Source organism: Callorhinus ursinus, unplaced genomic scaffold (assembly GCF_003265705.2).
Source record: "Callorhinus ursinus isolate GAN/ISIS: 27379988/994484 unplaced genomic scaffold, GSC_fseal_2.0 scaffold32, whole genome shotgun sequence".
Classification (NCBI taxonomy): domain Eukaryota; kingdom Metazoa; phylum Chordata; class Mammalia; order Carnivora; family Otariidae; genus Callorhinus; species Callorhinus ursinus.
The window spans coordinates 10,949,177-10,964,280 of record NW_027397094.1 but is presented as its reverse complement, the minus strand read 5'-3'; the positions used below and the strand labels follow the sequence as shown (position 1 = coordinate 10,964,280).

Sequence of the window (15,104 nt, the reverse complement as noted above, 5' to 3'; positions counted from 1 at the left end):
ATTTGAGTCACACACTGAGTCTTAAGGCATTGCTGGATTTTTGGGTAGCAGATATAAAGGAGATTGTTGAACTAAAAAAGGCACAAGGATCATAAGATGAGGGTGTTTAGGGTATTGCAACATGAATGGGATGACTGTGGATCAATACAGAATATCTTGAATAAAGAGAAAACTGAGTAAGTGCTAGGAGGAAGTGGTCAAGTTAGTGCTAACAAATGATGGCAAGATTGCGAAAATGGATAGATTCTTGGGTCAAGGTATCCAGAATTGTTGGCAATCTCCAGTAGATACAAAAAAGTATGCTGATCCCCTTTTCTGGCCACAGGGAATCTCTAGAGAGAGGGGCAGAGCTACCTCCAGGACAATGTTAATGTTACATGAATCACTTAAGATACACACAGTGCTCAGAGCAGAAGACGAGAGAAGGGAAGAACAGAGTGGAGCATCCTTTAAACTCAGCCAAGTAGAGTCCACTGTCTAGAGTCTTCAGTTGAGTTGGTTGTAGGCACAGTTCCCCTGGATACAAATTGCTATTTGCTATGATCTTTCTCCAAACCAGCTGTTGGTCACAGGTACTGCTATGTCAAGTAGATGCTCCGTGCTCTCAGAATGCAAAGGGAATGTCAGGCGTAGGAAGGACGCTTGGAGAACACTGAACCTGACATGTTACTTTAGAGGAAAGGAAATTGAGGCATAGGACATTCGAATGACTGATTGGAGATGATAGAATTGTTATAGCAGAAATGAAACCCCAGCTTGTAATCTTACATCAGGCTTGAGGTATGTTGACTGTACCTTATAGCCTCCTAGTTTGTATGTACCTGAAATATTTTTCACTAAACAAATTTTCTCTGCTGTGGTTACATTTATGCTTTCAATGAACTGCTTTTTCTCCTAGAGGAAGTAGAATGTTGCTTAGTTTTTAGAGACAGTAACAATAACAATACGCCTATCATAAGATCATATCATATACACACATGCATAAATGTATTTCAGTCATCTGTTATTGTTTCTTGAGTGCTCACAAATGCATCATCTTAATCTCTCTCTGAGACTGCAGAACATGCTCTCCTTAGCTAGTCCATTTCCAGCTGCATTGCTAGTCCCTCTGTCTGTATCTGAGCAGCAGAGCAGAGTGAGGGGGCCCTATGAGCTTTAGATTTCCTTCTGTTAAAAAGTTCTTTCATGGCAAAGGAAACAGTCGACAAAACCAGAAGACAACCTACAGAATGGGAGAAGACGGGAAGAGCCTGGATGTCCATTGACAGATGAATGGATAAAGAAGGTGCAGTGTGTGTGTGTAGGAATATTGCATAGCCATCAAAAAGAATGAAATGTTGCCTTCTTGCAATGACATGGATGGAACTAGAGGGTATCATGCTCAGTGAAATTAGAGAAATACAGTTGTCATCTGATTTCACTCATTTGTGGAATATAAGAAACAAAATAGAGGAGCATAGAGGAAGGGAGGGAAAAATAAAACAAGATGTAATCAGAGAGGAAGACAAACCATAAGAGACTCTTAACTATAGGAGACAAATGGAGAGTTGCTGGAGGGGTAGTGGGTAGGGGAATGGTGTTAACTGGGTGATGGGCATTAAGGAGGGCACGTGATATGATGAGGACTAGGTGTTATATACAACTGATGAATTACTGACCTCTACCTCTGAAATTAATACACTAGATGTTAATTGAACTTAAAAAAAGATTTCCTTCAGAAAAGGTCAGTGGACAGAAATCAAGATAAATCGGTGCATACTTAGAGATCTGATGAAGACCTACAAAGGGTCAGCAAAAGGATGTGTTAATGAAGAAGCTTACATTCGTTTGGTGCCTGCAGTAGACCTTGAGAAAGGGCTTAAAGGTTTATTTGGGGAGTGAGTCCACATGAGACATGATGGAGACGGAATCCGGGAAGGGTGTGTTGACAAGCGAGTTACCGCCATGAATAACTGGAGCTTTTCTCTTGGGGAATTCTGGGAAACTCTGTAGGACTGTGCCTTACCATTCTCCCACGTGGGGCAGGGGGGAGACATTTAGGGTGTTTACCACCGACTTTTCTCTGTCACTGAGTGGTGCTGCTCCCAGAGAGCATGAATTCTGTGGCTTTTCCAGCTGCCACTGTGCTCAAGGCAAATCTTGAAGAAGAGAACTGCCAAGGCCGGCTGCTGCAAGTTCACTGAACCCAAGGGACGAGAATTTGAGCAGGGCCCTGGCAGTATCTGGTACCCAGCCAACTGCTGTTTATCTCATTCTATGATCGTGGGGCTCAGGAAGAGGAGTGAGCAGATTTTTTTCCTTATGCATGTTCTGCTTTGTTGGAAGCTGACTAGTATCACAAGTGCATAAAACTTTATTAGAGTATCTGATCAGTCTGTAAGAACAGCCACTATGAATTATTTGGGAGAAAAGAAAAAAAAAGGATAAATTAGACCTTTTCCCAGGCTTCCTATGTGACTGTGTCTCTAGGCCAAATTTAATTGAAAAGACAAGATTTGTATGAGCAAGTCCAGTTGATCGAACTGATCGATTTCTGAGGGCTGGGTTTTCTTTAGGATATTCTGCACACTTGAAATCCTATTTGGGCATTTCAAGAAACAGCTGACTGAGCACAGTCTGCTGGTCAGGAGGCTGTATACCTTCTCTGAGTCTTACTCTGGTACAGTCTATTCGCAGATAGTTTTGGCTGCGGTGAAAGTGGCCTTCTTGGGGATTCCTGCCAATTCCTCCCCACTCCTAGTAAGTGCCATGAAGGAAGTTCCCTCTGGGTTCAAGCAGAAGAAGGAACCTTTCAGGGTGCTTGAACTGCCTACGCGTGTGCTCACACACCATACAGCGTGTGGTACCTAGAAATACGATAGTTTAAAGCTTCCAAAGGTGTCACAAATATTTTTTGCAGAGCATAAGCTCATCATTTTTCAAAGGGGAAAATGTGTTACCTGTGAAAAATCTGCCCTAGAATGTTGTGTGCCAGGATCCTCTTCCCTGATAGGTACTTAGGTACAAACATTTGAGTTAGCAAAAGCAGGAGTCTACAGGATATTGTTTGAGACCCACTGTTGGCGATGCAGAAATCCTAGCTAACCTTTCAGAATGATATCTGCAGTTTAAGCAACATGTAATGATGACACAGAAAGGGACAGTTTTCAACAAGGTAACTTGGAAGAAGGAAACTTCAGCTGTTGGTTGATTCAAATCTTTTTTTTTTTTTTTAAGATTTTATTTATTTATTAGAGAGCACGCGAGAGCGGGGGAAGGGGCAGACGGGAGGGAGAAGCAGACTCCACGTGGAGCAGGGAGACACGGGGACTCAATCCCAGGACCCTGGGATCATGACCTGAACCAAAGGCAGGGGCTTAACCTACTAAGCCACCCAGGCGCCGGGATTCAAATCTTTTGATTGTGCAGAAAGTCAGCTCTGGTTATAGCCAGGAGACTGTGCACCTGACCCTTATGAGAAACATAAAATCACAATCATGATGATATTGCAGACTTTGTCAAGAAAACCTTTTGTGATAGCTGTCGGGGTCAGTACCTCTTTGACCCTACCATCTCACCATAACATAATCCTCCATCCTCATCTGTTGCTTCATCCAGAGCACCTTATAATGACTGGTGTTTTTAATAAATGATCTGAGTCATCATGATAGTAAATTACATTTGATGCTGATGGATCACTTATGACAGGGAAACATAGTGTACATTTTTCAAAGATAATCACTCAATGTTTGAAATAATGTATTAGTGATTAAAGGTTACTAATTTAGTATTTAGCTAAGTCCCTTGTCAAAAATTACTCATTTTTGAACGATCCTGGAAAAGTCTGAGTAGAGCCATACTGCTTCCTTTTTCAGCGAAGCATTAAGTTATAGCTGGAAAGAAAAAGAGAACAGGGAATGGAGAATCTAGATTTGGGCGGCTTTTTGAAAAATATATTTTACCAGCAATGTGAAAAGTAGGAAAAAAAAAAAAAGTCCCTCCAAGTAAAATCCAAATGGAACAGAACGTTCTTTTCGGAATGAAAAAAGTGATCAATGTTGCCTTGTTATCTGGAGTCTCTGTGTGCTTTTCAGAATGCTCTTCTAAAAGCCTCTGTGTGGGATAGATGGCAAATTGTGTTTTTAGAAATGGTTCTTTGAGATGAAAAAAAATCTTCAGCTGTCTCACATTTGAGAAGAAAACTATTCTGCTTTGTGACATAGTTGATTGGTTTTCTAATAATTTCCCACAGTTACTTGTTAACTGTAGGACTCATCTCTGGCCCTGGGTATTAAATGTTGAAGTAGACTGGAAGTGATGGGGCGAAGGGCATCCCTGGGTTTCATAGACAGGCGGGGTCTGATGGCCTTGTTCTGGGTGGTGGCTGTCTGTATTATGCAGTGGATTTGCAGGGCATTTGGCTCCTTTCATGTGTTTTGATACTAAGTAGGAAGTTGATATTCACAGCAGGTGTTTAATTCTTGCATCTGTTTGTCATCTTTGTTTTACGTTCTTGGTCTGCTTGACAATTCTGCCTCCGTGGTCAGTGAACTTGTGTTGTCCTGGGGGCGCCAGGTTCTTGGATAGGTCCAGTGGCAGGAGGGCCAAAGCCAGGCTCAGTCTTTGTTGTCCAGTCTGTTTAAGGAGCGAGGAGAAAGCCGAAGCCCAGGCTGAGAGTCACAGGTGCCATAGTGCTGCTCACTCCATTTCTGCCAACATGGCAGGGATGCTGGTGTGGATGCTGGTCAGGGCTTTCTACCTCTGAGAGAAGCGTAACCTGACACAGACAGTCTCCCTAGGCTCTAATTAACCAGCCCCCTGAGGATTTGGGTGAGGAAGGTATGAAAGATTGAAAGCCCAAGGTCATTTGGCCCCTTTTTAGTCACTTTCTGGCCCTAGGTGGGGTCGAGCGCTCTCCTGACATTATTCCATATGGGCCCCAGTGGCCAGCAAAGGGCAAGCGATTGCCCTAAGGCAGCGGGGAGAGGAGTTTACACATGAAGTCTGCGCCCACCTGTCCTGTGGACGTGCTCCCCATGCAGGCTACAGCTGCCACCGCTAACCTCCTACCAGTTCCGGAGAGCCTTTGGCTCCCCGGGGGGTATTCTTGGGCAGTTCCTGGAATCCACGTTCCCATTCTGCTTCTTTGGATTCCCCAGGGTTGGTTTGGAGGTTGGAGCATTGACCCCTCTTGCTGATTTTATTTCTCCCCACACATGGCCAGTTAGGGCTGCATCCTACAAACGCCTGGTTAGCTGGGGAAAGAGAAGAGGAAGTCTTGTCTCGGAGAAACTACATCATCTTGGAAGGGCTCTCTTGAGGAAAACTTATTAAACACAAGATCACAGACAGTGATTTCTACCTTTGACCTAGACTGTGTCATATCCTTTTTGGGGACTGTGGACAGAAAGGAGGCTTGAGCTCTTATGTGCTACTATGGATGGATGAGAGTTTAATGCCAGTGTCTGGTCTGACTGGGTTTTGCTCATACCGTGCTGGATATTAAATGCTTTCAGCATCATCTTTGGTGAAATAATTGTGCTGTGTCATTCGCTTTCAGTCATGCTTAAAGTTAAGTGTCTGTGACCTCCCTTGGGTACATTATCCTGCCTGAAGGACTTTGTCTCGAACTGAGTTTATTAAAGTTTCTTTGCCGTGTGTGTCACTTACCCAATTTTCTCAAGCCAACTTGCCTCTCGATTGAATCAAGCCTTCTAAGTACCTAGGCTTTTAAAGTGGGTTCTGTTTACTTGGACCCAGTAGTCAAAGGAAGGAAGTCAATCACTACCCAAGGCAGGATGCACTCTTCAGGTGCCTTCCTTTAGGGCTGATGTGATACAGGAAGTGTAATCTGGATGGCCGTTAGCTTGGCTGCCTGGGTGCCCACTGGATGTGGCCACACTGGAGAGAGGTAGGTAGTGTTAGATCTCAGGGTATAGATGAGGCAGTAGGAAATGATGTCTCAGCTGAGCACAATGGGCCCTTCTCGTGTCCCTGGTCCCCCATTTGGGTTTCCTACCATTTCATCATCCAAAACAGGGTGGAATCTGCCGAGACTGCCTCATCAGAAATGGCAGGTCAGTTTTTAATCATCTCTTGTTTCTACCTACTTTTACACTGTGTTAAGGAGAAGCAGAGCGTAAGATTGAAGACAAGTATGGATTCTGAGTTGGACTGGTTCAGTTCCGATTCTAGCATCATCCTTGATAGCTGCATGATCTTAACCCTTTTGTACCTCATACTTTACATATATTTGTAAAATGGAATTGTAATAATACCTGTCTCAGGAGGATTGTTAGTCAACACTATGGATGTGTTTGTTATGTTAAACGAATGAAAATGTCCCAGTAAGTGTTGTACACCTTTTTCATTTGTAATTAGCCAGTGTTTTAACTACAGGATCATTTTTATTTTCTTAAAAGAGCGGCGTGGAAATAAACTAGTCAGGTGTTCTGTCTTCTGCAATAAAGATAGTGAAGACCACTGAGAACTCAGATGAAAAGTGTGCCTTCAGCACAGGGTGGGGGTCAGGTGGGGGACCATTAGGTATTGGATGCCAGATCTGTGCATGAATGTGGAGGTGCAGACTTGTACTCTGTGCACAGCACAAAGACCTTTAGCCAAAAACTTATAAACAGACAAGCAAACAAACTTGGGTGTGCTTGGGTGGCTCAGTTGGTTAAGCATTTGACCAGCTGAGGTCATGATTTCAGGTCTTGGGGTCGAGCCCCACGTTGGGCTCCCTGCTCAGCAGGGAGTCTGCTTCTCCCTCTCCTTCTGCCACTCCCCCGGTTCATGCTCTTTCCTTCTCTCTCAAATAAATAAATATTTAAAAAAAATAATAAAATTATGCCAGTTTTTGAAAGCATTTTAAATTGTACTTTGCTCTATACATAATGTTTCATCTCAGGACCACATACACTTCTGCACGTAATACCCTATCTAAAATTTGTGGGTTTCGGGATACCTGGCTGGCTCAGTAAAGCATGTGACTCTTGATCTTGGGGTTGTGGGTTCGAGCCCCACATTGGGTGTAGAGATTACTTAAACTCTTTAAAAAAATGTGTATTTTGTTAAAGAATGCGTTGTATAACTTTTCTCCTTATTCCACACTTGCCAAGTATCAGAAATAGGTTGTTTTATGCGCTTTCACTTTTTTCTTTTGTGCTTATTGGAAATGAGGCCCTTGGCTGTCTTCATCCCGCAGGAGAACTCCCCCTGCCTGATTTTATTGAGACACAGCTGACACACATCACTGTATAAGTTTAAAGTGAACAGCATAATGATTTGGCTTACAAAAATTGTGAAATTATTACTCTAACAGATTTAGTTTGCATCAGTCATCTCATATATATAAAATTTTTTAAGAAAGTAAAAAAGAAAGGGGGGGCACCTGGGTGGCTCAGTTGCTTAAGCATCTGACTCTTGGTTTCAGCTCAGGTCGTGATCTCAGGGTTGGGGGATCGAGCCCCCACGGCGGGGTGCGCGCTCAGCATGGAGTCTGCTTCCGAGTCTCCCTCTCCCGCTGCTTCTACCCCCTGTGTGTGCTCTTTCTCTCTCAAATAAATAAGTAAAATCTTAAAAAAAAAAAAAAAAGTAAAAGAAAAAAACAAAAAAGAACTTTTTTTGTTCTTTGAACACTGTTCTTTGAACACTTTTTTTGTTCTTTCAACATTGATGAAAACTCTTAGATTTCATCCACTTACCAACTTTCCTGTGTATCACAGAGCAGTGTTAGCTATCATCTTATCGTACATTACAGCCCTAGTATTTACTGATGTTTATCCCTCTGTCACGAACTCCCTGCCTCTGGAAACCACACATCTGATCTCTTTTTCTCTGAGGGTTTTAGAGTTTTTTGTTCTTGCTGTGTTTGTTTTTGTTTTTGTTTTTTTTTTTTATTTTGGCCTTTTTGGTTCCTATCTTGTCTGTCTTGGCTGTTTTTAGTAAATAATGCTGCTGTGAACATGGAAGTGCAGGTATCTTTTCGAGTTAGTGTTTTTGTTTTCTAAAGGTTTATTTATTTGAAAGAGAGAGGGAGAGAGAGTGGGGGGGGAGCAGAGGGGGAGAGAGAGAATCTCAAGCAGACTCTGTGCTGATCATGGAGCCTGATGTGGGGCTCAATCCCATGACCCCGAGATAATGACCTGAGGCGAAATCAAGAGTCAGACACTTAACCAACTGAGCTACCCAGGCGCCCCAGTGTTTTTGTTTTCTTTGGATATAGTCCCAGAAGTGGAATGGCTGGATCATATGATAGTTCCATTTTTAATTTTTTAAGGATCCTCTCTACTGTTTTCCATAGTGGCTGCACCAGTTTGCATTCCCACCAACAGAGCACAAGGGTTCCCTTTTCCCCACATCCACACTGGCATTTGTTACCTCGTCTTCTTGATGATGGCCATTCTGATGGGTGTGTGATGATGTCTCATTGTGGTTTTGATTTACTTCTCCCTGATGACTAGTGATGTTGATCATCTTTTCATGTATCTTTTGGCCATTTGAATATCTTCTTTGGGAAAATGTCTACTTGGGTCTTTTGCCCATTTTAACTGGATTATTTTTTCTGATGAATTTTTTATATATTTTGGATATTAACCCTTTATCAGATATTTGGTTTGCACTTTTTTTCCCCATTCTGTAGGTTGTCTTTTTACTTTATTGATGATTTCTTTTGTTGTGCAGAAGCTTTTTAGTTTGATGTAGTCCCACTTAATTGGAGAGGAAGAAGCAGACTCCCCGCTGAGCAGAGAGCCTGATGCAGAGCTTGATCTGAGGACCCAGGGATCATGACCTGGGCTGAAGGCAGACACTTAACTGACTGAGCCACCCAGGTGACCCTGATGCAGTCCCACTTATTTTTTTTATTTTGTTGCTTGTGCTTTAAGTGTCCTATCTGAAAGACCATTGCCAATTCCTATACCAAGGAGGTTTTTTTCCCCCTCTTTTTTCTAGGAATTTCATGGCTTCGGGTCTATATATTTATATCTTATAATACATTTTGAGTTAATTTTTGTGAGTGGTATAGGATAGGAGTCTGGTTTCATTCTTTTACATGTGAATATCCAGTTTTCCCAGCGCCATTTATTGAAGAGATTGCCTTTTTCAAGAGAACATTTGAAGTTGAACCAAAGCTCAGATGCTGTGATCATTTTACATTCCTGCCCCCAAATAATAGTTCTCAATAAATATTTGCTGCTTTGAGGTAAGTATCTTTTTGAAGAGTTGATTAATCTATATTTCTCTTGCCCTGGAAGATGCATCTTAAAAATACTCAGATGCATAGATCTTTGAAAATTTTATTTAAAGGCCTTTTCAGCAATTAATTGCATCTGCCAGCATTTTTATAGGTTCTCATACTTCACAGAGAGGCACGCATTTGTTGTTTTTTGAACATGTTAATGAGCACATTGTGTAGCCAAGGAAATAAGTGAATTTTGGGGACTATGCTGAGATGTCATATGTATTACTTCACTGGATCCCGCAGGACTCCGTAAGGTATGTCCCATTATCATTTCCATTTTACAAATGAAAAATTGGAAGCTGAGAAATCGAGAGGGGTAACCTTTTCAAGGTCAAATGAAAGTAACGGAGCCAGGACTGAATTTGTATGGTCTGTAAAGTCCACAAAAGCAGGAATAATATCAGTTTCCGCTCCTCATTTAACTTATATCCAGAACCCATTTTATGGCCCATTTTATGGAGTGATAATTGAACATGTAAATGGGGCAAAAACACCCAAGAGTAAATAGCAAGATAAGAATATCTTAAAGCATTTTTTTTGTCTGGCACTTAGACCTCTGTGGGTTTTGAGAAATGGCAATTTATACAAATAAATATTTGTGTGGCATAATGTTTCTAATATTATTTCACTGTTACATCGTGAACTGCCGATGACACTTTCTTTTTTTAATTGTCCCTAACTCCTCTAATTTGTCTATCTTTTATAAAATACTGCTCCCTAAATTGAAAGCAGCAAACCATCAGAAGCCTAATTAAGGCTGAATAGTACACTATAATTACATGGATTATTTTATGTGTTATTTATTTTAGATAATGTACCCCAGGAAATTTTTGACTCATGATCATCTCGTCTTCCAATAAAATACCTTAAGTCCATCTTTTTGTTTATTTATTTTGCTAATGCATTCATGATGTACGTTTCTATATATGAGTAAAAATGTGGTATATACCTTTATCTTTTATTCCACTTTTATTAATGTTCCTAATTCTGTCAAGTTCTGTTGTATTTTAATCTTACCTCTGTCACTTTTTCTCTCCTTTCTCAGCTTTATGTTAGCTCAAGATTTAATGAGAGTATTTTCTTCTCATGCCTCAAAACCATTATAAAAAAAATGGAAGGATGCATAATCATGTGTTTCCCCTATTTGGCTTAAGACCCCACCTCTTGTTATTCTTAAGCCTATTTTTTAATATTGATATCAACTTAGTCCATTTTTCTCTCTCTCTAGTTGTGATATGGAAACCCTACTTAGTGTTTATTTTACAAGTAAGCCCTGTGTTATAGAAAGGAAGCAAAACGTACATTGCTTCTCTTATCTTTTGTCCCTTTCTGCTTACAAAAGTTAAAAAATAAATTCATCAGTTTATCTCACACTGAAACTCAACTATGTCCTTGACTTCAAATTTATACCCATTTTGAACAAACCACGGATTATTCCTATTTCTCTCAGTGCTTCAGTCTGTGGCATGCAGAATTCTCCTCTAAACGTTAAGATGTATTGTAATTATGCCATATATCAATTGGTTTTTCACCTCCTGCTGTTTGTTCTGGGCAGGCCCAATACTGTTTGGTGAGGCTCTCCACCGTCCCTCCACTAGCTCAAACTAGAAGTTTCTGCCACTTGTAGAAGTTCCACATTCATGCCCAACCACCCAAGAAGGACAACTTGGATGTAATCCATGGTTTATCACTCACTGGCTGTTCCATTCCAATTAGTGGAACAAAACAGCAAAGGTGTGCCTCTACAGAGCCTTCTCAAAAGCACAGGCCCAGGAACAAATTAACGCATTTGTACATAACTCAGCTGCTTTCTCTCTTGGCCTCCCCTTTGGAGTGTAGCCAAAAAAAACCTCCCAAACTCCTCAGACCTTTTGTCACCATGTAGCTAGCTGAACTTTTCTTCTGGCTTTTCTAACTGCTGCCCACTTCATTTGCATGTTTGTTTGTTTCAATATGGAGAGAAGAGGGGGTTCTTGTCAAAAGAGTGCCGTTATGCCTTTTTAATGAGCCAAGAGGTCTACTTGGTGTAATCTTTCATGGTATTTTTGGCTCAACAGTCCTGTCTCCAGAATGTAGAGTGTCTTGTTGTTCTGTCTCTTACCCTACTTTTGTCTCTCTGTCTAACGTTCTGGTGTAATTTCCCCTGGATTTACTAATTTAACTATTTTGGTATCTAACTTTGATTTCATTTCTCCATAGTGATCAATAACATTTTCCCTGGATTTTCCTTATGATCAGTGTTGTCCATTCAGCGTTTCTCTACCTTTCCCTGATGTAACGTTTTTAATCTCTGTATAAAAAGCCTAGTTGTCAGATTTCCCAATTGATCCTTTTTTCTTTCATTTCTTTTGTCATTTGTATTATTCTGTTACAACCATAAAATAAGTGTTGATGCTTACATTGCGCTGCTCAGATCCAGGCCTTTTCCTAAAAGCTTTACATGTGTTAATTCCTCACAACATCTCCCCCCCGGGGTAGGTAACATTATTAGAATTTGGTTTTAGAAATGGGGACACTGGAGCTCAGAGAAGTTAAGTAACTTGCCTAAAATCTGCCAGGACTCAAACGGGGCACACTGGCTTGCAACCATGGTTATAACCACTACGTAAGACAACAGGATAATAACAATACCTCTTACCATTATAGTTCCTCATTAAGCCTAGTAAATATCCAGGCTGTCAGTCCCCCTTCTGAAAGGATGACGGTCCGTGATATAGACAGGTCTGGACTGCGTGTTTCGTGTTCTGTGTTGTCATGTTATTTCTCAGTGCCTTTCCCCCCGTCTTTTTACTTAAGTCACTTTATTTACGTTAATTATTCATGGCAAAAAATACAACTTTCCTTCTTTCCACTTGCCTTCAGTGAGCCCTGGGGATATGGCTAATGAGGTCTGACCAAAAGATTAAGAAGGATTTTAACTGCTAGGTAGGGGAAAAAGTAGAAATGCAACCTGTGATTTGGGTCATTTGGAATTCACAGTTTCTCTAATTGTGATTGTTTCTGACCCTGCAAGTGGGTACTGCAGTTCTGTGTGTTATCTGTACTGAGTCCCCAGTGTTTCTGTCACTGGGGGACAGTCTAATTCATACCTGTTAGCACCCAGGTTGAAGCCTTCTGTTTGCTTGCCAATTACACTAAGAGGCTTCCCTGTTGAAATTGTCAGCTAAGGCCATGTGCTGCATCAGGGATTGTCCAGGATCATTACCCACACTCAGAGCAGAGATGTGGGAGTGGGGTCCTTTTCCAAGGCTGAATAACACCCATGTGTCCCTCTTGCAGTGAGAACTACATTCCATCTAAACCTCGGTGTTCTGAGATTATTTTAATTTTGTTTTATTTTTGCTAAACACTTGGAACCGTAGGTGAGAAAACAGTTTCTGGAGAGGAGATGTTGGCATTGTCTTCCAAGTCCATTGGTTTTCCTGAGATAATGGGAGTTCTGTCTCCACGCTGCTACCTGTGCCTGAGAGACTCCCTGCCTGGTTCTGTTCACTTCACTCGAAAGTGCAAGACTCACCAGTGAGCTTGTGTCTACTGGGGATGGGGCAAAATCCCTAGGCTAGATTCTTTCTGTTAATAAAGTCAGACCCAATAGAGCACTTCTGTTCTATGGCTTGCTTTCAGTTTTCCCATGTAAACCCTCAACCTTGGACAGCCCGGGGCATGCCCCACCACAGCGCTTGGATGCTTCAATACCGTTAGGTTACTTCCAGACATTTTGTAAACACCCTCAGAGATTTTTCTTTGTCATGAGTCCTATAAATAATTCACAAAGTTACAGCCATAAAAGTTTTAAGGCAAAGAGCTAAATATTTCATGTATCTTATGTATAAAGGGCTTACACCATCAGTTTTGAATTTTGTACATGACCCCCACAGACAGACTAAAGCCCACAAAAATTCCTGTCATTCAGTGAGGAAATACTCGAACTAAGAAATATAAATTCTCCATCTGTGTTCTATCATATGACTTCTCTACCTTTAAAAAAATATTTTAATGTTAAAATTTCCAGACAGAAAATATGCCAAAGTAGCTATTCTACATACTCTTCACAATAATGAATCTTGTTATGATTGACTAAACAAATCACAGGTTTATGTAGTTTAAACTGAAAGTGTGTACTAATAGTCCATTTACATTCATTCAGTTACTCAGTTGGCAAACATGAGATGGGCCTCCGTAGGCCCAAGCGTGCTGGGTCACAAGGAGGCAGAATTCAACACATCTCTGCTCTCAAAGACTCACTCTCTAATAGGAGATTGAAATGAGCATACATGATTTTAACACTATGTGATCAATACTACCAAGAAAGAATAATTCATTCTAGGGTATTGGTTAAAACCCACCAAATGAGGTGACTTTCTGCCTTTGTAGGATGATTCAGATTTTGCAGCTTCCAAAGAGGGAAGTATATTTCAGTCTGAGAATAACATGTACAAAACATGGAAGGTGGGACAGAGCCGACAAGCTCCCACTTGGCCCTGGCAGGCCTTGATCGCTGATGACCCCACTGCCTAGAACAGTGCCCGTAGGTGCTTAATAAATATATCAGTGTCTTGTAAATGCATTAGCACCTAATTATATTTGTAATATGTACTTTGAAGTAAAAGTATATACTAACTGTTCTTTGTCAGAGGAGTTGGTGGGAGTTGAGGTGGTAAAGTAGTCGGGTTGGGTCATGTAGCAAAAGAGCTGATGTACCTTGCTCTGGGGAATGGACTTGTACCTTGGATGTCCTGGGAAGCCATGGGAGCTTTCAAGTAAGGGGTGACATCAATTAAATGTGTGCTTTAGTTGGGGCGCCTGGGTGGCGCAGTCAGTTGAGTGGCTGGCTCTTTGTCATGATCTCAGGATCCTGGGCTCCAGCCCCGCATTGGGCTCCATGCTCAGCACAAAGTCTGCTTCAGGATTCTCTCACTCTGTCCCTCTGCCATTCCCCCAGCTCACTTGTACTCTCTCTCTCTCTCCCTAAAATAAATCTTAAAAAAAAAAAAAAAGAAAAATGGAAATAGAACTTCCTATTTTGTTGTCCTTTCTAAGAATATTTCTTATGGTAAAAGTAGTGCATACTCATTTCCTGGAATTCATCAAGTATTGGAAGAGAGGTATACTAATCCAGCAATAACCAGCACCAATATTCTGGTATACTAACTCCTGGTGTTTTGTGAAATACACATTTTATACACATAATATATTTTACATAGTTGCAATCATAATGTATATCCAATTGTGTGTCTACTCACGAAAGTTTACATTATACATTGTGTTCTGCATGTTAAAATTTTCACTAAAATCATTTCTGTAAATTTATTAAAACATAAAATCAGGTTATACAGATTACAAAATCTTGTTTTGTCTTACTAGTGTGTGTGTGTGTATGTTTGACAATTTATGTTCATAATTCATTCTGGTAATACTGTTAGGATCTACCAAGCTCAATTTATTCCTTGAGAATCTGGCAATAAGTGTTATGCACTATTTCCATCTCTGGGTCTTATTCAGTGTGTTTAGAATTGCCAGACCATCTTTGGTTAGATACTGACATTGTAATATTTAGTAAGCCGCCTTCCTCTGTTTCTTTTTTCACAGAAGAGTTTGAGACATATATTGGCATAATTTATACATACATATAATATAGTCAGTCTAGCCAGCCTTTATTTTTTTGGAGAATGAGTCTTTTGGTATTTCCAATTTATTTTCTTTTAGGAATTTCTAACCACCCACACAAAAATAGAAGTTTATTTGCTGTTTATTCCAACAGTTGAAAATAAAAATAGTTTTCTCTGACCTTTTACTCTCAGACTTAGAGGCAGTCAGTGCTTTTCAACTAAATGTTTATTTGTTGGATCTGATGTAGCAGCATTAAAGAAAAATGTTTTAA

General features: G+C 40.8%; 1 protein-coding gene across 1 annotated transcript in view; it reads left to right on the top strand.

Moving 5' to 3' along the window:
* RYR2 (ryanodine receptor 2) overlaps positions 1-15,104 on the top strand; it is a 728,853-nt gene that overhangs the window by 396,490 nt on the left and 317,259 nt on the right. The gene's annotated exons all lie outside the window — the stretch shown is intronic.